Source organism: Mandrillus leucophaeus, unplaced genomic scaffold, assembly GCF_000951045.1.
Source record: "Mandrillus leucophaeus isolate KB7577 unplaced genomic scaffold, Mleu.le_1.0 Scaffold733, whole genome shotgun sequence".
Lineage (NCBI taxonomy): Eukaryota > Metazoa > Chordata > Mammalia > Primates > Cercopithecidae > Mandrillus > Mandrillus leucophaeus.
The window spans coordinates 749810-774572 of NW_012107953.1; positions in this window are offsets into that span (position 1 = coordinate 749810).

The following is a 24763-nucleotide window of genomic DNA, read 5'->3' on the forward strand; positions in this document are numbered from 1 at the left end:
GGCACTATTCACAATAGCAAAGACTTGGAATCAACCCAAATGTCCATCAGTGACAGGTTGGATTAAGAAAATGTGGCACATATACACCATGGAATACTATGCAGCCATAAAAAAGGATGAGCTCGTGTCCTTTGGATGCAGCTGGAAACCATCATTCTCAGCAAACTATCACAAGAACAGAATACCAAATACCACATGTTCTCACTCATAGGTGGGAATTGAACAATGAGATCACTTGGACACAGGAAGGGGAACATCACACACTGGGTCTTATTGTGGGGAGGGGAGGGGGGGAGGGATAGCATTAGGAGATATACCTAATGTAAACAACGAGTTATGGGGTGCAGCACACCGATATTGCACATGTATACATATGTAACAAACTGCACATTGTGCACATGTACCCTAGAACTTAAAGTATAATAATAACCAAAAAAAGGATAAATACTAGTTACTTTATTATTGATGTTTATTACTGTCATTTAAAAATGGAATATGATAAAGGGTATACATTTTCTTCTAATTTCAGAGGCAGCAATGTGAAGTTCTCTACTCCCTGATTTCTGGAGTTAGTAATGCCAATTTGTATATCCTCTTTGACATAAGAATAATCTAGGAGTATACTTCTTAATTTCCAAGTAGTTTAATTGGGTTTTTACACTTATTGTTTACTTTATTTCATTTAAAAATATGATCCTCAAATACTCTAGTTTGTTTTCATTTGTTGAGGTTTTCTTTAACAGCCAAGTATCTTAGCAATCTTCATAAATATTGCATGGGCAAATAAAAGAAAACCTTTATTTTCTTTTGAGAAATGTAAATCAGTATTAAAATGAGTATATTGGTTATAGTTATCAAATTCCCTATGTCTTTCTATATTTTTTCTAATGTATCTGTTTAGTATTGAAAGCAATATTTTATTACATCATAACTATTCATAGGCTATTTAAATTATATTTCCTTAATTTCCAACTTATAATATTATCACTTCTATATTGCTTTATGTACATTTGCATGTTTTTTTAAAAAAATGTATCTCTTTATTTTCTATCTTTCTCTGATTATTTTAAGAGTTTTTCTTATAGGACTTTTTTTAACTTAATATTAGAGTCACTACTTTTAATAAGAATATTTAGTCTGTTTACATTTAATAAAGCAAGAATTACAATTAATTTATTCCTTCCATTTATGTACATGCTTATGTTGTTTCTTTTCTTCTTTTGATCAAATTATTCTCTTTTTCCACTAGTTAATTTGGAAGCTCTACCTTTCAATAATTTAATTGTTACATTTTTTCCTGGTACTTATAATGTATATCTCCCTATTATTATTAGAAAAAGAGATATGAATTACATTTCTTGCCAAGACATTCTACTTCCCTGTGAAAATACCCCAAATGTCAAGAAGATGACCATAGAATACTTTTATTATTGAATAAAAACAAATGTCTTTTTTACTTCAAAAGTTAAATGCTATTTTGGCTAGGTATAAGATCTTAGAGTTACAACTCTTTGCTGTCATAGTGATGCCTATGAAAAGTGTAATTTCAGGACATTATGTCTAGTGAAATGAGCCAGAAAGTTAAACACCAGGTGTTCTCGCTCATATGTGGAAGCTTAAAAAAACTCAATCTCATAAAATAAGAACAAAGGATACTAAAGAATGAGAAGGGTAGGAAGAAGGAGGAGAAAGATTTGTTAAAGGAAACAAAATTATAGCTAGACAGGAGGAATACATTTTAGTGTTTTACACCATTGTAGGATGACTATTGTTAACAATACCATATAGCTTCAAATAGTAGGAAGGAGGATATTGAATGCTCCCAGTTCAAAGAAATGATAAATGCTTAAGGGGGTAGATAAGCTAATTTCCCTGTTTTTATCACTATACATATTTTTCAAAATATTACTATATACTTAATAAATGTATACAATTATATGTCAATTTAAAAACTAGAATATAAAAAGCATATTTTGTTTAGCTTTTTTCCACAGATAACCTGTTCTTTGAGGTAACTTAAAATTGTTTTTCCTTTATTGTTATATTTTGGACATTTTGTTAAGATACACCTATATAAGTTTTTCCTCATCAAATATAGCTGAAACCCAATGTGCCCCTTCAACATGTGATCTCCTGTCCTTCTTTAACCTTAAGAATAGTTTTATGTTATTTATTATTATCTCTCCATCTGTTGCTTGGATTCTGCTGCATTTTCTAATATTAGCATGTTAAATATTCAGTATGTGTCCTCCAAATCTGTTATCTAGTTTTCTTATGCTTTTAATTTCTTTTATTTCTGTTCTGTGCTTTAAAATATTTTTTCCATTTGTCTTCTAGGTGACTAATTCAGTTCTCAGTAGTGACTCAATTTATCTTCAATTTGTCTATGAACTTTCATTTTGGTTTAAAAATTAGTGCTTTTATTTCGAGAAAGTCTTTTATGCTGTATACACATCTGCTTCCTCTAGAAGATAAGCTTGCCTATCTTCTCACAAAACTGAATGATTTTTTAAACACAAATAATTGAAAATATGAAGAGAATCCTTTACAACTGTCCAACTCATTTGTAAAGTACGTAACCAAGAATAATTTGAATCCTGGAAAGGTATTCAATTCTATTTATTAAGTACCCACACTTCATCTAAGCAGTGAAAAATGGTTTATGAACTATAAAACATATCCTCAATACATTCTCTTCAATACTTTTCCAGAGTGATATGATTTCAGTATTGTTCAACGAAGTGTTACCAAACATCTTTACATTATGCTTTTGTAAGATATATATTTTAATAAGCTGATTACAGACACTAATGAAATAATACATTATGTATATTTTTAAAGTAATATAAATATGTTTCTTTAAAGGATGAAATAAAACAAATATAAATAAAACTAACATTTTTCCATACTTGCATGATCCATCTTCTGTTATCCAGGCTTTAGAAACCAGGTGCCTAGATCAAGGAAGAAGGACTAAATGAACCTCTGATATCTTTCTCTTCAGAGAGTTCTAGATCTGTCTTTCTGCCTATAAGAGCATTTTCCACAATTGTTTTAAGATGTCATCTCCCAGTGATAGAATGCGGCAACGCTAAACATCATGGCAAAAAAAAAAAAAAAAAAAAACGCTTAATGTTCTATCCAGATTTTACAAATCAAATGCAATATATAAGCCAGTACTGTTATATGCTGTCAAATATGGTAGGTTATTACCTGACGGCAAATATGAAGATATCAAAATCATAAAAATATTCTAACATAACGTACTTCAATATAAAATATCTCAAATAAATAAATTATATTATATTTTTTGTTCATAAACCTAAAAGAATATAAGTTCTGTGAATTCCATTTAACACTGACCATTTCTATACTACTTAAAGGAATAATGTATTTTAAAATGGGTAGAAGATACTAAATTACGTTGCACAAATTACAGCACAGAATTATTTATAGTCTCTAAACCACCATGTTAGGCTTCAAGGTCAAGAGCTTTAGAACATAGTCCAGGGTTCTATCATTTTATTTGGTTTGTTTGTGTCATTCGAGCTAGCTGCAGGCTCAATCAGAGGACAAGATGTTCATTGGGTTGCAGTATAAAAGTTTATCTTCACAAGCAAAAGGACTTTAACTAAAACCTCTCATTGTCTTCAAATGCAAGCTTAAGAAATACCGCAACATCTTTGGATTGAAGCTATGTAGGATTTTGTAGATCTGTATTCCCCTCTATTCATAGATTTAGCATATACTATTATGAGACAGAGGTAAAATTTCTCTAACTTGGAATATTTCCTATTAATTCTCCAAAATACCTTTAAAACAGTGTATGAACACTTCTAGTTAGTGGTTCAAAATGCTTCAAAGTAACTCCTGGAATCACACTTAAAAGATTCCAACCCATTAAGATCAGAGTCAGTGTTAATCAGACAGTGAGGAGACAGCTTCCAGAGTAATTCTTTTCAGTCATTTGATAGAAAAAATGCTGACCAAAGAGAATCAAAAATGTTACATATATAAGTAATTTCTAAAGAAAATAAAACTGAAAGGGAAAACAACTCTGCACTATTATAGAAAGTCTTCCCTCTCAACCAGAAGTTTGGAGAAAGAGCTGCAGTCCACAAGTGGGTGCTCCAGGAAAATTATTTCTCTAACAGATTTGACACATCTTGCAATGGATTCACACTGCCTTGGCAAGCAAATGGATTAGCTTTGATGGTGTTGCCAATAAAGCCACAGTCTTTTGTTGCTGCACAAACACATTTCTCTCTTTCTTTATATGGCCTCCAGCAAACTACACATGTTACTTTTGTTTGGGTAATTTACTGTCTTGGAAAAGGAAGTATGAAACTACTTTTCAGAGAAAACCATTGAAACTTCTTGGCTAGCAACATCAGAATCACTGGCTTCAAAAATATACCACAAAGCTTTCTCTGATCAAATGGAAATACTCAGAGGGGGAAAAAAACTAACTTCTTAAGTTCAATCAGCAAAATTCCCCCAAAACCCTCTTTCACAAAGCTTGTTTTTTTTACAAGCCATTAGTTTCCAAATAGTTTTTTTTTTTTTTGCTTTAAATATCTCTCCTCATGTTTCTTCCAACCACTTTCCCCATTATTTACCTGCAAGATAAATAAGGACCTCTGAAATTAGAATACTAACCCACTTCACAGTCTTTCAAAATTGTTGTCTCTTCTTGTTTAAAAAAATTAAAATTTAAAAATTTGTACTGTACTTTTTTGGCATTTGTTGATACTGAATTCAACTATTGCTTTATTTAATATCATAGTTTGCTCGTTTGATAGCTTGTTTGCCTTTAGTGTTCACATTTTCTTCACATTTTGGAGAACTTTTTTACTTAATAAAATCTGCTGCTTACATAATCTGGAAATGAAACAGTAAACTAGCAATTTACAGGGTATAGAAAATATTTTTCCATTGTTTCAAAGGAGCAGTTGTGATGCTTTTTTATACAGTAATTGTAATTAAACTTTTAAATTTAATATTCAGTTATTTTTAACAATATTTCTTTAAAAATAAAATAAACTAGATGAACCCAAAGGATTTTAAAAAAGAAATTTTAACTGTCTGACTCTAGTAAATTAATTTATTTTCAGATGCTTATCACCAATCATTAGGGAAATACAAATCAAAACCACAAGGAGAGATTATCACTTCACACCTATTAGGAGGATGACTAGAAAGAAAGAGACAGAGGAGAGGAAAGAAGGAAAAGAATGGAAAGGAAGGGAAGAGAAGGAAACGGAAGGGGAGGAAGGGGAGGGGAGGGGAGGGAAAAGTAAAGGAAGAAGGGAGGGAGGGAAAGAGAGGAAGGGAGGGAACGAGAGAGAGAAAGAAAGAAAATAACCAGAGTTGGCTACATGTGGAGATGGGAACCCTTGTGTGCTGCAGCCTCTGTGTGGTGGTTCCCCAAAAAATTAAAGATAAAATTGCCCTATGAATTACCATGTAATCTAACAATTACATTTCTGAGTATATATACATAAGAACTGAAGGCAGGGACTTGAACAGATATTGTGCATTAATGTTCATAATAACATTATTCACAATAACCAAAAGGTGGAAATAGCTCAATGTCTATCAACAAATGAATAGATAAACAAAATGTGGTATAGACATACAAATGTTATTATTCAGCCCTAAAAAGCATGAAATTCTGACACAGGTTCTAACATGAATGAAACTTGAAAACATTGTTTTAAGTGCGATAAACCAGATATGAAACAACAAATATTGTATGATTCTGTTGCTATGAAGTAGCTATGGTAGTTAAATTCATGGAGAAAGAAAGTAGAATAGTGGTTACCAGGGCCCTGGGAGAGGGAAAAATGAAGATTTGTTTAATTAGTACAAAGTTTCATTTTGGGAAGATAAAAATGTTCTGAGATGAATTGGTGGTGATGGTTGCACAACCACATGAATGTACTTGAGACCACTGAGCTGTACATTTTTTAAAATGGTTAAAATGGCAAATGTTACATATATTTTTCCAGAATAATTTTTTTCCAAAAAAGATACATTTCTTAATAAAGATTGAGTTAAATAATATCACATATTCACATTATTTTGAAGTGAATTTGCCCATTTAACACAGAAAGTTTATTAACTTCATAATCCAGGATATTAACAAAATTCCAATGTTCTATTCTGGGCTTAAAAGCATCAATGGGTATTTGGGACCTAATAAATCTGAACGTTATCCAATGCCTATGCCAGAGAAACAATCTTTAAAGCCCTTAATGAGTTAGGAACTCCAAAGACAGCTCAGGAAACCTGATACCAAAACTCCCTTTAGGATCTAGTAGACTTATCTCCATCAAGGATAGATAAATAATATGCTTATCTTCATGTCTGGAGAAAGACTGGGGAATATTGTTGACGCTTTGAGGGTCACTTACAGGGGTTTGGAAAAGAACTAAGAATTCTGTTATCCAGTGAAGTAGGCACCCCATCAAACTAAGCTATTTTAGAAACTTCTCTTGAATGTGTACATAGCCTACATTCTCCAAAATACATTTGTGTAACTGATGCAAACCATGTAACTCAGACAATCAAACATTATATATAGTTTATTTACTCCTCTTAACCACTCTCAATTCTCCTCTTTGTTTTTCTTTTATGCCCTCTGTTTATTTTTGGTTTTGTTTTACTTTGGTTGTTTTGCTTTGGTTGAGGAGGAATTTAGGAAATCATAATATTAAGTGGATTTTAAAATGATCTCATAATAAGTCCTACCACTTCAAACTATGTTTAAAACATGTTTAAGTGTTCAGAAGTTTTCAGTTATTCGTAATGAATTGATAGTCATCAACCATAAAAGTAAACAGTATCTAAGCTATTTTTAACTGACCACATGTTCCAGGGTGTTTTTTGGTTATGTTTGTGGTGGTTATAAGTTGCTGTTGCTATTATAGTAAAGAAATTCATTTTCATTACCACTAAATATTCCTTATATTAACCATGTAAGAAAAGTAAAGGGAAATTTTATTTTTTATTTAATCTACTTAGAATGTAAACAACTATAAAACTTGAAATTTATATTGTGTACATTTTTTCTAGAGGAATGTACAACAAAAAATAAGTTTATAAGTGACGGGAAGGCAAATACCATGTAGACACCATTCTATTGCTTTTCAGTGCCTTGAGTAACACTCTGGTATGTACACACACACAAACACACACATACACACACATGCATGCATGTGTGCCTGTTTATTATCCTTATTTTAAGCATCGTACATTTATCTTAAGAAAATCATCCTTGAATTCTGACAGTGCTCTGAAGTTTCAGTGAATCAAGAAATTCACTTTTCCCCGTATTTTGTTTTCACATATGCATGGATATTCATTGCTGTGAATATTTTCTCTGTTTGTAATGCCTGAACAGAGAAAACCCAGTTTTGTGGATTCAAATACACCAAATTATCAGATAGTTTTATATTTATCTGAAAGATACATTTTCAATGTTTATCCTTATTTTTTTCACTCTGTAATAACTCTACGAATTTTGGTTTCCTGATAATTAGGGACAATAAAGCTATAATTTTAATCTTATCTGGATATTTTCAAAGGCTATCTCTTCTGCAAATCCACCTGTAGGCACAATTTCACCAGAGTCATTCCAGGCAGATGTCTCTCTATTCCACTTATAACCTGGAGAAAAGCACTATTTTCTCTGGCCTTCAAAAGGCATTCTATAATAGATGTCTCTCATATCAAATGCCATCTTCTGAGAGCTATGCTCACCACTTATTTCTGGGGAACCTGCCCAAGGATAGGGCTGCTTCAAATTTTTACTCTGTTAAACTTGGGGTCAATCTTATTGGTGACCACTTCAACCAGCTTTTCCTCTGAGCACAGTATGGATTACTCTAGGCTTTTCTTTTGTTTGCGGAGTGGGAGATTGCTTTGAAGGTCATCTGTATAGGGGTGCATGGTCCTCACTTCAGCTGATTTTCACTGTCCATGTGGAATTTGCTCATTATACTTTTCTGCTGCTATCGCTTGCATTTGATAGCCAGGTTTTGTATGAATTTATTATTATTTTACTATGTCTTCTATCATTATAACAGAATTTAGGGAAAGAGGAGAGAAGACATGAAGGCATTTTAAATAACAGCCTATATAAGTCAAGGTCCAGGCAAGAAAGAGATGACACCTTCGAATGGAGTGATTATGTTTGAAATAGAAGTTCCTTTCTTGTTTTTAGAAACATGTGCGAGGCACTGTTTGACATACTTTTTAATATATAAACTCACTTGTTCCCCACAGCAACACCATGAAGCAGGTATTATTATAATTCCATTTTCCAGATGAGAAAACTGAAGCACAGAGAATTTAAGTAACTTGCCAAACAGTAAGTAGAAGAGAAGGGCTATGACATTACTGGGGCCAATCTGTGCAGTGTATGTGTCTGGCATGTTCATCACACAAAAAGAGATATGTACATTTACCCTATTTTTACACTGGAAACACATGTGCTTCACCTATACTACTTCAAAACACATGTGCTTCACCTACACTATTTCCTTTATGTACACTACTTGCTTATACACTGAAGAAATGTGAATTTGAGACTAGAGATACTCGGATCTAATAGAAACGGTGACTGAGCAAACCTCAGATGTATTGTTTCTCCTTAGCCAGGTCTTTTGCTGGACAAAACTTGTTGGGGGTTTTAGATTCTCCTCCCTCAGCAAATACCTCAAGCGCAACTATTGTATGTTGCAAATTTTAAATAAGACATTCCCTTAAAAGATAGCTTAACTTACTTGATCATTTCCTGACGTCAAATCTCTTACTTTTTCAGTCAATTCAAATGCAACTCAAGACAATGTTAGAATTGAGTCTTCTTAGCTACTTTTGTCTACACCTGGCAGCTCCCACTTCCAAAAGAGCCCACTAAATAGCAGGCGTATTTTCTGCATGGAAGAAACAGAATTGAGAAACCGGCTTCATGATATAAAAAGAATTGGAATTTCCTTCACATGTTTCTAAAAACAAGAAAGGAACTTCTATTTCAAACATATTCAGTTTATAGAGTTGAACTGAGCCAAAAGAAAAAGAATTAAAAAATGTTGTAACCAACTTGCCCTCATCTATGAATTCCTGAAGGATCTGAAAAACAAAATATTATCTCTAGTTTTATATAAGGAGTATGGATGGCCTTATATTCCAATAATTTAAGTTAAGCCAAAGAAATAAAATGTTCTCCTATTGTTTAGTCCAGTTGGGTCCCATTTCTTTCTTAATTTTGCATAGTATATTTAGTTTGCCTTTAATATGGACTCTAGGGAGCTAAACAGTGGGTGGTACTTGGTTTTATACTGTATACAATATTATTGGGCATTATTAAATATTTTATTATTTTCACATGAAGTAGTAAAAAATTCTTTAAACCATATTCACAGCAGAATTCAAGAAAACAATTCAGTTTTTCATGGGAAATTCCCACTGAAATAGATTATGTCTGGATTGTAATCCATCTCAGACATGATGCAAAGTAACCACAGTGGAATGAGGTGGGTTATACAATAAATCAATTGAGATAATTACTGGGGAAGGTAAGATAATGATATTAGAATTATAGATTTTTATGATTAGTATTACAAAACATGCTGCCTAATAGAGTTGTTTTTTCTGTTGTGACTATTGAAAAATTTTAAATGTTTTCCTAAACATCAAAAAGAAAAACTTTTACCAACACGCAAAATTTTAAATATCCACCTGTTCTAGTTGGAACTATGTATTCTCTCCCATTATAGCCTATCATTACAGATACTTACTGAAAGCACAGTCATAAGAAAACTATCTCCCATAGGGCTTCTACAAATCCACATAGGAAATCAATTTCTACAGTGACAGGAGAGAAAAACACAGACTTCCGGACTGGGAAACTATCCTGCTGCGGCTTTGCCTCATACTTCTCAAGAGTTGTGTAAATATTAAAAGGATACATTTATTTTACAAACAATCTTATCATCAACCCAATGAGATGTATTTACCTCAAGGTAACAAGGAAATCAATTTGGATCTCTTTGGGGGAAAATTAAAAAGAGAATTAAGTAACAAAGAACAAGTTTATGCATTCGAGAGAAACATTTTTATGGGATTAAGGTTGGAAGTTGTGATGCTAGTGTTTGGGGGATGGGAAAAGAAATAAATGTAGCAAGACTGAAACAATTCTCTTCTTTTTTTTAATGATGAGGGATATGGTGTTTAACCCATGATTCCTTTGTTTGTGTACCCAGCCGTATAACATTGTACCTCCAGGGTAATCGCAAAGGCACAGATATTGATTTGCTCCCTTTAAAAGAAAGGATGATGTGTTTCTTGCATTTATGCAAAAAGAGAAGGGAAATTATTGTAAATGTATTCTATTCTGCTCTAACATTTTTTAATTAAGCTACTTTTCCTTTTATGGTTACAGTACTTAGATTAATCAAGACTGAAACAGCTGCAGCAAAGAATCTATGGGCTCTTTATTCCAGCAGAGAAAAGTATGCCTCCAAAAATAGGAGACTATGTAACATGTTCTTTTATGAAAAAGCCTTTGATAATTACTCTCAAGAGTTAAACATTTCTTTCACTCTTTTACTCTATTAATCTGGATGTCATATTTCTACCTTTAATAATAATTTCGGTTACCCATTGCAAGTGTACCTCCTCAGATTCAGATAATTCTTCATCCCTATTTGACTTATTACCGTCTGCTTCTTCCGCTAAAGATAGACCATGTTTAATGACAATATTATGTAAAATACCACCCGGCAGAAATTTCTTGCCTGCTTTACGAGGGCAGAGATATAATGTTTCACCAGATTTGCCTAGACATCAAAACCTCCATTTCTGGTTAATATCCAGAGTTACCTCAATAACCATTCTGGAAAAATATATATATTCTTTATTATTTTTTCAGTGGCAGAGTTATTCAAAACAAAACTAAAAAGAGGCAATAACCTGAAAACAAACAAACTGAAGCCCATAATTGTGTTTCAAGAAAAAAATTAAAGTTATAAACAGAGCATTTTATAGAATTACTCAAAAGCCAAGTTCTCCCAATTTATAAAAAGCCTTGCATTTCTGAAGCAGATTGTCTTAAGATGAATGAATCATGACACGATCCTGGGTACTCAGCTATGACATCTGTTAGGTGGTAAATTGCATCGCGCGCCACATGCATAATGAAGGAGAGAACAGTTTTTAGTTCCTAGAGTGTTCCTCATGTGGAGATGTGCAAATTGAGGTAGCGAAACTCAGGCCAGATGGAAGAGCAGTGATGCTGGAAACTGTGTTTAACTTACTGGTGATGCTAGGTGTCTCTTAAAAAATGTATAACTCGATGAGGTCTCCAGGGAAATGTATTTATAAGCTACTCAATATTCCAAATAATGACAAACCAGTGTATTTTGTGAGATGTCTGCTGTTACCATGAAGAGTCAGTCAAAATGTACAACACCCATGTCATCTTGTTCATGCGTTATCTTCTATTCTTCACAATGAGAAAACATTTCAGAGGTTAATATACAAATAATAAATATGCACCTGCATATAAGAATACATTAACATAGCAAACTGTTTTGAAGATTAAAGACTGATTGTATTTTCTAAATGATCAAGTAATGTATTTACTAATTAGTTTAATTAATTAATAACTATTGAGAGATTTGGCATGTTGCGGCAGGAAGTAACCCACCTCATTCCTCTATTTAACAAGCTAAATATAGTCCTTAAACGTACTGAGCATGGAGCATGCCTTACATGTAATCTATATGTGTACACATAAGTATTTTTGTGACTTATATACATACATTTATATGCTTGTACACATTTACATTTAGTTTACTGATGAATCTCTATACTGACTCATGTTTCAAGTCTGCCACAGTCTATTAAAAAAGGCTAAGACTTTGATCTGCAGGGAGATCCTTTTCATAGATGACAAAAAGGTATATTGGAAAGTCCTCATCTTTACAAAGCACATCTACTCCTATCTTGAGCTGTTCCCAAGGGAACTTTGCGTCCATCATACTGTCATCCACATTCCCAGTTTTTAATTTGGCTAATCCAGTGATTGTAACATAGAAAAAATTTAAACACTTCAATGTAACCCAATAGTTTGAAAAATCTAAAAGACCTGAAAATCACTTAGTGGGAATTTTGAGTATCAATTTTCTTTCAACTACCCTACAGTGGGCAACTTATTTAACACCTCAATTTTCTTTCTCTGTTCCCTTCAATGGGGCACAGTACTTGGCAGTTTGCCAGCCTTAGTGATAGATTCTCTGCAAATTCAAAGCACTGAGCATGATTTACAATCTCAAACACGTAAAAAATGGAGGAGCTTACACAGGTTCAAGTGGCAGGGGTGTGGGGGTTGTCACTGTTTGTTCTCAAACTTGGCACTTACACAATACAGACATAGTACAGAATTCATCTTTCTCAAATAAGATGGAGCAGAATGCTTTCAGGGCTGTCTGGGCAATTCTGAAAATCCTTTGAGGCACAATTAATAACACAGAGACTACTTTTTTCAGGTATATAATTCTTCACTCAAGTAATGCTTGAATGCCTATCACATGGAATTACAAAGCCTGAGAATCTGGAGGTTAAAATCATTTCTCTAAAGCCAAAAAAGAAGAACAAAAGCAAATATTTTAATAGACAAAACAAAAACATTTTCATTTCATGGAATTATAGTTTTAAAATATCTGTTTCACTATAGAAATTGTACATTCTATCTAAAGAACATTTCAAATATATATATTTAAAATAGTTACCATAATACTCACCAGCCAAACATAACCACTATAAATACTTTGATATATTTCCTATTTTTAAAATCCACCAGTGAGTGTTTCTCCCCAAAGCTCTAATCTTAATGGTCATTGGAATTTTTACTTATTATATAATAATTATTTCCTTTTTATTACTTATTCCTCTTAAGCAATGCTAAATTCTACATAATAATCTATCACATAGATATATTCATAGGTATTTACTTCTCTATTATTGAATATTTCAGTAGAATATTTATGAAAGTTTGCATTCATAAATATTATTGCAATTAATAATTTTAATGATTAATTTTTATTTCACAGATACACTATTTTCTTAGGAGAGAGAATATAATTTATATGTGGATTAAAAGATAATAACATCTATAAGTGTGGGATGTATTACTATATTGCTTTCTCAAATTGCCACCAGCAATGTATAAAAATGTTCATTTTACTCTTGGAAATGAACTACACAGTTTTCCCAGTATCTGTTGAAGTGTATTTTTCAGTTGATAGATTAAATGTGGTAAACCATTTTAATTTATTTTGTTTCTAGTAAAATTAAGCATTAGTATGTTAGATATGTTTATGTCTCTTTAACCTAATTTTTCATGCTTGGGTCCATTTTGTTAAGTCATAACGATGTTCTGTTTAGCTTAATAATATCACTTTTATTATATTAGTATATTTGATTTGATATGTTCTTATCAATATTAACTTTGCTTTTTTATATTTTCTTACATGCTTTCCCAAAGACTAAGTCTTTTAAATTGGTTATTTTATGGAAAAATATTCATCTTTTCAAAAAGTTACCAGCTTTTTCTACCGTTTGAACCTTTTGAAAGTTTTTTACTTTTAAGATTGTAGTCAAGTATTCATTTCTAGATTGGTTTTTGTTGCTGCTATTGCTGTGGTAGTGATGTTGATGATAATATTCAGGCGTTTGATTGTTTGATTTTTAGCATTTAACACTCCAATATATTTGAAGTTATTTTAGGTGATAGTATTGAATATATACATTGACTTTTGTCCAAACAGCTAATCAATTGTCACCAGTCCATCATGCAATTAAATTCTAAATGCTTACAAGTAGGTTTGGCTTATATTTATTTCAATAAGACATTTCAGGGCTGGGGCCAAGATGGCTGACTAGAAGCAGAGGTGATTGGAGGCTCCCAGTGGATAAAAACATAATAAACATGTGAATCCTTCACCGGCAGCAAGGTAAGCCATTTCTCCCATCAAAACTGACTAGAAGGGCTGGAGTGACCAGAGGTTCAGGGACAGAATTCAGATCATCCTGGGCCTGAGCCCTGAGCCTGAGCCCCTAAGGGAGAGGTGGCCACAGTCTCTGCAGACCAGCAGACTTAGCCTCTCCTCCTGGTAGTTCTGAGGAATCCAGGCAACCCAGATGAGTGGGTTTTCCCCCAGCAAAACACACCCTCCCCACCAAGGGACAAAGTATTTAGTTAAATGGGTCCGGCTCCCCATGCCACCCAACTGGGTGAGACACTCCAACAGGGGTTGTCAGATACCCTATACAGGGGTGATCCTACTGGCATCAAGTTGGTGCCCCTCAAGGTCAGAGGTCCCAGAACAAGGAGCAGGCACCCATCTTTGCTGTTCTCCAGCCTCCTTGAGTGACATCTCCAGGCACGGGAGTGAATCAGATGAATAGGGCCTAAACTCCCAGCAAACTACAGCAGCCCTACAGAAGAGGGATCTGACTATTGAAAGAAAAACAAAAAAGCAGAAAGTGACAACAAGAACATCCTCAACAACAACAACAAAAGGACCCCACAAAAACTCCATCCAAGGGTCAGCAGCCTCAAAGACCTAAACTAAACAAACTCATGAAGATGAGAAAGAGCCATCAAAAAACAATGAAAACACAAAAGGCCACAGTGCCTCTTCTCCTTCAAATGATTGCAACATCTCTCCATCAAGGGCACAGAACTGGACAGAGGATCAGACAGATGAATTGACAGAAGTAGGTTTCAGAATATGGGTAATAAAAAATTCCACTGAGCTAATGTAGCGTCTGCTAACCCAATGTGAAGAAGCTAAGAGCTTTAGTAAAAGGTTAGAGGAATTGCTAACTAGAATAACCAGTTTAGAGAGGAACATAAACAACCTAATGGAGCTGAAAAACACAATACAAGAACTTCATGAAACATACACAAGTATCAATGACTGAATTGACCATGTGAAAGAAAGGTTATCAGAGTTTGAAGACCACCTTACTGAAGTAAGACATGCAGATGAGAATAGAGAAAGAAGACTGAAAAGGAACAAACAAAGCCTCCAAGAAACATGGGACTTCATAAAAACACCAAACCTACAATTGATTGGAGTACCAAAAGGTAACAGGGAGAATGGAAACAAGCTGGAAAACACACTTCAGGATGTTATCCAGGAGAACTTCCCCAACCTAGAAAGACAGGCCAACATGCAAATTCAGGAAACAGAGAGAACACAATTAAGATGCTCCACAAGAAGATCAACCCCAAGACACATAATCATTAGATTCACCAAGGTCAAAATGAAGGAAAAACTGTGAAGGGCATCCAGAGAGAAAGGCCAGGTCACCTACAAAGGGAAGCCTATCAGACCAACAGTGGACCTCTCAGCAGAAACACTACAAGCCAGAAGAGAGTGGGAGCCAATATTCAACATTCTTAAAGAAAAGAATTTTCAACCCAGAATTTCATATCCAGTCAAACTAAGCTTCATAAGCAAAGGAGAAATAAAATCCTTTCCAGACAAGCAAATGCTGAGGGATTTCATTACCACTAGGCCTGCCCTGCAAGAGCTCCTAAAAGAAGCACTAAATATGGAAAGGAAAAACTGGCATCAGCCACTACAAAAACACACCAAAATATAAAGACCAACGACACTATGAAGAAACTGCATCAACTAGTGCAAAATAACCAAATGTCATCATGATGACAGAATCAAATTCACACATAGAGACACTAACCTTAAATGTATATGGGGTAAATGCCCCAATGCAAAGACACAGATTGGAAAATTGGATAAGGAATCAATACCCATCGGTGTGCTTTATTCAGGAGACCCATCTTATGTGCAAAGACGTATACAGACTCAAAATAAAGGAATAGAGGAATATTTACCAAACAAATGGAAAGAAAAAAAAAAGCAGGGTTTGCAATCCTAGTCTCTAACCAAACACCTTTAAACTAGCAAAAATCAAAACAGACAGAGAAGGGCATTACATAATGGTAAAGGGAATAATTCAGCAAGAAGAACTAACTATTCTAAATATATATGCACCCAATACAGGAGCACCCAGATTCATAAAACAAGTTCTTGGAGACCTACAAAGAGACTTAGATTCCCACACAATAATAGTGGGAGACTTTAACACCCCACTGTCAGTATTAGACAGATCAATGAGACAGAAAACTAACCAGGATATGAGGACTTGAACTCAGCTCTGGATAAAGTGGACCTAGTAGACATCTACAGAACTCTCTACTCCAAATCAACAGAATATATATTCTTCTCAGTGTCACATGGCACTTATTATAAATACAACCACATAATTGGAAGTAAAACACTCCTTGGCAGACATGAGAAAACTGAAATCATAACAAACAGTCTCTCAGAGCACAGTAAAATCAAATGAGAACTCAAGATTAATAACCACTGGAAACCACACAATTTCATGGAAATTGAACAAGCTGCTTTTGAGTTACTCCTGGGTAAATAATGAAATTAAGGCAGAATCAAGAAGTTCTTTAAAACCAAAGAGAACAGAGAGACAACATACTAGAATCTCTGGGACACAGCTAAAGAAGTGATTGGAGGGAAATGTATGGCACAAAATGTCCACATCAGAAAGCTAGAAAGATCTCAAACTGACACCCTAAAATCACAATTAAAAGAGCTAAGGAGGCAAGAGCAAACGAATCCAAAAGTTAGCAGAAGACAGGATATAACTAAGATCAGAGAAGTATTGAAGGAGACAGAGACACGAAAAACCCTCCCAAAATCAATGAATCCAGGATCTGCTTTCTTGAAAAAATTAACAAAATAGATAGACTGCTAACTAGACTAATAAAGAAGCAAAAGAAGAATCAAATAGACACAATAAAAAAAGATAAAGGGGATATGATCACTGACCCCACAGAAATACAAACTACCATCAGAGAATACTATAAACACCTCTACACAAATAAACCAGAAAGTCTAGAAGAAATTGGTAAATTCCTGGATGCATACACCCTACCAAAACTAAACCAGGAAGAAGTTAAATCCCTGAATACACCAATAACAAGCTTTGAAATTGAGGCAGTAATTAACAGCCTACCAACTAAAAAAAATCCAGGACCAGATGGATTCACAGCTGAATTCTACCAGAAATACAAAGAGTAACTGGTACCATTCCTTCCAAAACTATTCCAAACAATTTGAAAGGAAGGACTCCTCCCTAACTCATTTTATGAAGCCAGCATCATCCTGACTCCAAAACTGGAAAGAGACACACACACAGAAAGGAAAACTTCAGGCCAATATCCCTGATGAACATCTGAACATCAGTGCAAAAATCCTCAATAAGATACTGGCACACTGAATCCAGCAGCACATCAAAAAACTTATCCACCATGATCAAGTTGGCTTCATCCCTAAGATGGAAGGCTGGTTCAACATATGCAAATCAATAAACGTAATCCATCACATAAACAGAACCAAAGACAAAAACCACATGATTATCTCAATAGATGCAGAAAGGGCCTTTGATAAAATTCAACATCCATTCATGTTAAAAACTCTCAATAAACTAGGTATTGATGGAACATATCTCAAAATAATAAGAGCTATTTGTAGCACACCCACAGGCATTATCCTACTGAATGGGCAAAAGCTGGAAGCATTCCCACTGAAATGTAGCACACCCACAGGCAATATCCTATTGAATGGGCAAAAGCTGGAAGCATTCCCACTGAAAACAGGTATGAGACAAGGATACCCTCTCTCTCCACTCCTATTCAACAGAGTATTGGAAGTTCTGGCCAGGGTAATCAGGCAAGTGAGAGAAATAGAGAGTATTGAAATAGGAAGAGAGGAAGTCAAGTTGTCTTTGTTTGTAGATGACATGATTTTATATTTAGAAAACCCCATCATCTCAGCCCAAAACCTTCTTGAACTGATAACAAAACTTCAGCAAAGCCTCAGGATACAAAATCAATGTGTAAAAGTCACAAGTATTCCTATAGACCAACAATAGACAAACAGAGAGCCAAATCATGAATGAACTCCCATTCACAATTGCTACAAAGAGAATATAATGCCTAGGAATGAAGCTAACCAAGGGATGTGAAGGACCTCTTCAAGGAGAACTACAAACCACTGCTCATGGAAATAAGAGAGGAGACAAACAAATGGAAAAACATTCCATCCTTATGGATAGGAAGAATAAATATCATAAAAATGGCAATACTGCCCAAAGTAATTCATAGTTTCAAAGCTATTCCCATCAAACTACCATTGACATTCTTCACAAAATTAGAAAAACCTACTTTAAATTTCATATGGAATCAAAGAAGACCTCGTATAGCCAAGACAATTCCAAGCAGAAAGAAGAAAGCTGGAGACATTACGCTACCTGACTTCAAACTATATTACAAGACTACAGTAACCAAAACACCACGGTACTGGTACCGGTACCAAAACACATATATAGACCAATGGAACAGAACAGAGACCTCAGAAAGAACACCACACATCTACAACCATCTGAACTTTAACAAACCTCGTAAAAACAAGCAATAGGGAAAGGATCTCCTATTCAGTAAATGGTGCTGGGAAAACTGGCTAGCCATATGCAGAAAACTGAAACTGGACCCTTTCCTTACACCTTATACAAAAATTAACTCAAGATGGATTAAAGACCTAAATATAAAACCCAAAACCATAAAAAACCCTAGAAGAAAACCTAGGCAATACCATTCAGGACATAGGAATGGGCAAAGACTTCGTGACAAAAATGCCAAAAGCAATTGCAACAAAAGCTACAATTGACAAATTGGATCCAATTAAAGCAAAGAGCTTCTGCACAGCAAAAGAAACTATCATCAGAGTGAACAGGCAACCTACAGGAGAAAATTTTTGCAATCTACCCATCTGACAAAGGTATAATATGCAAAATTTACAAGGAACTTAAAAAAATTTACAAGAAAAAAACAACTCCCTCAAAAAGTGGGCAAAGGATATGAAAAGACACTTCTCAAAAGAAGACATTTAGATGGCCAACAAGCATATGAGAAAAAGCTCAACATCACTGATCATCAGAGAAACACAAATCAAAACTACAATAATATACCATCTCACACCAGTCAGAATGGCAATTATTAAAAAGTCAAGAAGCAATAGATGCTGGCAAAGCTGTGGAGAAATAGAAGCTCTGTTACACTGTTGGTGGGACTGTAAACTAGTTCAACCATTGTGGAAGACAGGGTGGTGATTCCTCAAGGATCTAGAACCAGAAATACCATTTGACCCAGCAATCCCATTACTGGGTATATATCCAAAGGATTATAAATCATTTTACTATAAAGACACATGCACATGTATGTTTATTGCAGCACTATTTACAATAGCAAAGACTTAGAACCAACCCAAATGTCCATCAATGTTAGACTGGATAAAGAAAATGTGGCACATATACACCATGGAATACTATGCAGCCATTAAAAGGAAAGAGATCATGTCCTTTGCAGTGACATGGTTGAAGCTGGAAGCCATTATCTTCAGCAAACTAACACAGGAACAGAAAACCAAACACCATATGTTCTCACTCATAAGTGGGAGCTGAGCATTGAGAACACATGGACACAGAGGGAAATAACACACACCAGAGTCTGTTGGGGGGTAGGGTGTGAGGGGAGGGAACTTAGAGGACAGGTCAATAGGTACAGCAAACCACCATGGCACTTGTATACCTACGTAACAACTCTGCACATTCTGCACAGGTATCCAGTTTTTTACTGTTTTTTTTTTGTTGGTGGTGGTGGTTTGTTGTTGTTGTTGTTGTTGTTGTTTTTGTTGTTTAGACGGAGTCTGGCTCTGTGGCCCAGGCTGGAGTGCAGTGGCGTGATCTTGGCTTGCTGCAAGCTCCACCTCCCAGGTTCACACCATTCTCCTGCCTCAGCCTCCCAAGTAGCTGGAACTACAGGCGCCCGCCACCACGCCGCACTAATTTTTTGTATTTTTTAGTAGAGACGAGGTTTCACCATGTTAGCCAGGATGGTCTTGATCTCCTGACCTTGTGATCCAGCCAACTTGGCCTCCCAAACTGCTGGGATTACAAGTGTGAGCCACTGTACCCAGCCTTCATTGTTTTTTAGAAGAAGTAAAGAAAAAAAAAAAAGAAAGAAATTTCAGATTGAAGAGTTTACCACATCACATATAAAGCTCTGCCTTTCCCAACCCTCTTTTGGCACCAATCAAAACTTAGTTCTCTCTAACTTGTGTCAGTCACTATTCTGATTTTACACAAATCAATCAGTTTATATAACAATCACTCAACTTAAGAGTAACCTTTAACAAAACTCATGTAGTATTAATGTGGTAACTTTTGACAAAGCATTTTTGTGATGTCTATCAAATGTAAACAAGAATATGTTTTTGACCCAGAAATTCATCTATTGAAATTCATACTACTGATGTCCATACATAAGAGTATACTGGGCTCATGCCTGTAATCCCAGCACTTTGGGAGGCTGAGGTAGGTGGATCACCTGAGGTCAGGAGTTCCAGAACAGCCTGGCCAGCACGTTGAAACCCCATCGCTACTAAAAATACAAAAATTACCCAATCATGGTGGCACATGCTTGTAATCTGAACTACTCAGGAGGCTAAGGCAGGAGAATCGCTTGAACCCAGGAGACAGAGGTTGCAGTGAGCCGAGATCATGCCACTGAACCGAGATCATGCCACTGAACCGAGATCATGCCTGGGCAATATTTTGTCTTTGAGTGAGACTGTGAGACTTTGTCTCAAAAAAAAAAAAAAAGTACACTAATGTAGAGGCAAGGATGTTCCCTGGAGCTCTGTTTGTAATGACAATAATCAAAATAGAAATAAACTATATGTCCATTAGTGGGGGATTGTTTACTCAACTATGGAATTTCAAAACTACACACACCATGACACTACTAGAGAAGAATAAGGTGAAGCTGGATATGATGACAAGGAATGATCTCAAAGGAGTATTATTAAATTGAAAACACAAATAGCCTAATATTTAATATAATATTTTTACACACATTGTACTAAATATGTGCATGTGTCTATTTCTTTTTTTTTTTTTTTTGAGACAGAGTCTCGCTCTGTCACCCAGGCTGGAGTGCAGTGGCGTGATCTCGGCTCACTACAAGCTCCGCCTCCCGGGTTTAGGCCATTCTCCTGCCTCAGCCTCCCGACTAGCTGGGACTACAGGCGCCTGCCACCTCGCCCGGCTAGTGTGTGTGTGTCTATTTCTATATGGATATTTATAAGGAAATCAATATGGACATATTTGTGGATGTGGATATAGATACAGCTGTACATGTAGATCTAGAGGAAAGGCTAAGAACATAGATATGGCTACAGATATAGAAGTATATGTCCATCCTCATACAGAGATGAGATGAAGATAGAGATGAAGACAGAGAATATCCTCATTTTCCAGAATTCTGAAAGTTAGTATGTTCCAGTACTTAAACCTTGTACTTTTTTGCATCTCTTCTCTCCTCACATTCTCACCGTTAGATGACTTAGACTCTTGACTTTAAGTACAATTATACGCTGACAATGGCAAAACGGATGCCTCAGACTGGCACTCTACCCTGAATCCTGTTGAGTTGTTAATTCAAGAATATTGAGTCAAAGTAATTAAAATATTTATAAAGTAATAAAAAATTTCCTGGCAAATAATCATTCAGGCCTTTATCAAGTTGAACTTCATATATCTCATCATATATTTCACATAGTCACTTAACAAGCATAACAAAATTAAAATGTTCAACATTAAACTCCTGGTTATTCTCACACCAACTTCTCCTCCCCTGTATTTCCTTATCTCATTAAGTGGAATTACTATACTTCCAGTTGCTCAGGCAAACACCGAGTGTTTCATCTTTGATTTCTGTTTTACTCTTGCCCTGCATCCTACACTACATAGGGGCAATTATAATTAATAACACATGAATACATTTTCTTTCACTATACATGTTGGGATTTATTTATATTGTTTTAAATTCTAAATGTTAGTGATGTGCATTTAGCCTGATAACTAAACACAGAGGGAAATATCTCTGACAAATACATGATTTCATGGGTACATAATTTTCATCCACATGAAATCTTTTATTGCTTAAGGCAACACTAGTACCAACTCTAGTTCAACAGTTACATGTCACACAAACCTGAGGATGTTTTTCTCAAAAATTGGAGTGACAGTTGATCCTTAGGCTGTATAAGAATGTTTGTTCCTGTTCCCATATATAAGTAAAAAATATGGAGGGATAAGGGCCTACCTCCTACTGAGTCTGATTCCCATGTGCTCTAATGTGCATCCATTCCTGAGTCAGACCCCTCTGGAAAAAATATTAACTTTTCCAGGCCAAAGCAATACATAAAACTAAGCATGAAGATATAAAGAAAAAAACCTGATTGAAATGTCATCAGAACACTCAGGTGTTTAATCGATTTGTGTATAGACCCACAAGAAGGCCCATCAGAGTGTTCTCTACTCTCTCTCACTCTCTCTTCCTTAGAGAGAGACACCTATGCATATGTATTTCCTTCATGTACAAAACAGATGAGCTATGAACAACTTCTTAAGAAATGTCATCGCTTTCACGTAAAGACCTACTGAACAGAAATAAATGTCACCAATAAGTAAAATCCCACCAATACCATCAAAATGAGTCTACTTCTTTGGACCATTTAAATCACAAAGAGCAAGCTAGTTCTAAGCAAGTAATTATACAGGCAGCTGAAGCAGAAAGTCAGAAGGCGGGAGGATAGAAGAAGCATTTCCAGAATTCACTGAAACGAAGCTTCCAAAAACACCAAGTGGCCAGTTGAAGAACCCAGCAGCTGCACACCTATTAGCCATTTTCATGTAAATTATGAATCCAGCAAGCAAGTCAAAAATAGTGACAAACACTTAAGCTAGAGTTATAGTCACTAATCAAAGGCTTGCCTTCACCTGTGCTCAGTGGGAACTGTGCTTTATTCTTTTATTGGCCTTTACTTTCAAGCTAACAGAACACAATTAACCAAGAAGAAGCGCAATTAACCAAGAAAAGTCATCCAACAATAAGTTATTCAGGAAAATGCCATGCCAATGTATTTCATTCTTGGCTCGCTCTATAGCAGATGATTTCATAGCCTTTTTATTAAGAAGAATAAGGATATACAACACTCCTCTTTCTTTCTCTCCACATTCGTGCCTCTCCTCATGCCGCTCTGAAACCTCTTTGAATTTATTTTCTGATTTCTGTCCCTCTGCTAACCAATTAAGTGTGGAAAAACTCAAGTACAGTCAGTGTGTCCCTTATGCATGTGGAATAAGATCTGAACTGCTCCTCCTAGAATTCAAAGTCTTTCACAAATCAGCCACTTTGGGTCTCTTCACTAATCTCCCATCATCATGAATAGCTGCATGAAGATGAAATAACCAGGGAAATGTAGAGACAAACAAAAGGGTGTTTTCAAGTGAATAGTGGGGCAGGTCTTTCATGCATCCTGAATATACCATCAAAATATCAGAAAGATGCTTCATGAGATGCAATGCATGAATTTTAAAAGGTTGCCATTTCAGTTACTAATTTTTAGCAGAAACGTGATTAAGAAAAGCCCTAGACAGCCTTAACCCCCAGACCTTACAGCTATATTTCCTGCTCACCAGTAAGACATTTGTAACAAAACAGAATATGTTGGAATCAAAAGCTACTCTTCAATCACTCTCTATTTGATTTAAAACATATTCTTCACCAAAGAACTCAAGTTTACTTCTTAATCTTCATCACTTTAAAAATACAAGATAACAGCTTTTCATCAATAGCATTCCTTTTATCTATATTCTTATCATAGTTTCCTCGAGATGTCTCACATTTCTTTTATTAAGACCCTCCTAGGCCTTTCTGTAATATGCAATAAGGGTATATTTACATCACACTCCCACTGCACAAATCAGTACAACATAAGTAAATTATTCCAAAAACTTTCTCAGAGTCTGGCTCCTTGGCTAAAAACCATGTGTATCACAGTTTTTACAAAAACACATACCACTTCCTCAATAGAATAGGGTGGCTCCATCTGTGTGATTCTATTCAACTATTGTACAGCATGGGAACACATATTTATGAATCATTTGTCCAACAGACCTCATTGGATCCCTAACACCTGCTGTGTAAAACATATCTTCAGGCATATGATGAAAATATTTCAAAACTCACGAGAAGCCAAAATAAAGCAGCTCTTTCTAAGTTTGACATCACAAAATAATAAGTTTAGTTAAAATATATTTCTGAGCTGGACTTGAAAGAAGGCAGATACCACTTTTAAAAGATGACGACGAAGAGACCTTAAGAAGACTAAAAGGGGTAACTATGAGTGATACTCAGGCCTCAAAGCAATCCCAATCATCTGTCTGCTGCAGAGTAACCACTCTAGTCAAGCACCCACTTTCTTCTGACATCTGCTTTCCCATTCATTTTCAAACCCATGCTTATACATTTAAGGAATTCTTGCCTCTTTTGTCTTTGCCTTTGCACTCCCTTCAACTGACTGTTTATTCTAAAAGTTATTCAAAATGTATATAACAGTGAAGGTTAGTGCTGACACTAAAAAAAAAAAAAATGTTAAAATCCTACTCTCATGCTATTTTTGTTATTAGTAGGTGGCTTGTCCAAATAGCATCTATCCACACAACTGTCTTGTGACCCGAGTTG